Consider the following 240-nt stretch of genomic DNA (forward strand, 5'->3'; position numbering starts at 1 on the left):
TAATTAACACTGGGATTATTATACTTAACTTGCCTTACTGGCTGCTTCAACAATTCTAGTTGGTAACGTGTGACGGCTCTAGACATTACAGATCTGTTTTAGGTTTTTATTTAACCAGATACCATGAATAAATGTGAGCTAAAGCAGGTAAGAGCCTCTTCTTCTTTCTGATTCCGTTTTAAGACATCCGAACTGTACAGCCTGTTCAACAAGCATCTAAATTCTGCTGTGCCACTTTTT

The 240-nt window shown here is 37.5% G+C and overlaps 1 protein-coding gene across 3 annotated transcripts in view; it reads left to right on the top strand.

Annotated features, from left to right (window-relative positions):
• Nucleotides 1-240, top strand: part of fam126a (family with sequence similarity 126 member A) — a 21376-nt gene that overhangs the window by 7685 nt on the left and 13451 nt on the right. The window lies entirely within an intron of this gene.

Source organism: Morone saxatilis, unplaced genomic scaffold, assembly GCF_004916995.1.
Source record: "Morone saxatilis isolate NCDOM2014 unplaced genomic scaffold, NCSU_SB_2.0 Contig9, whole genome shotgun sequence".
Classification (NCBI taxonomy): domain Eukaryota; kingdom Metazoa; phylum Chordata; class Actinopteri; family Moronidae; genus Morone; species Morone saxatilis.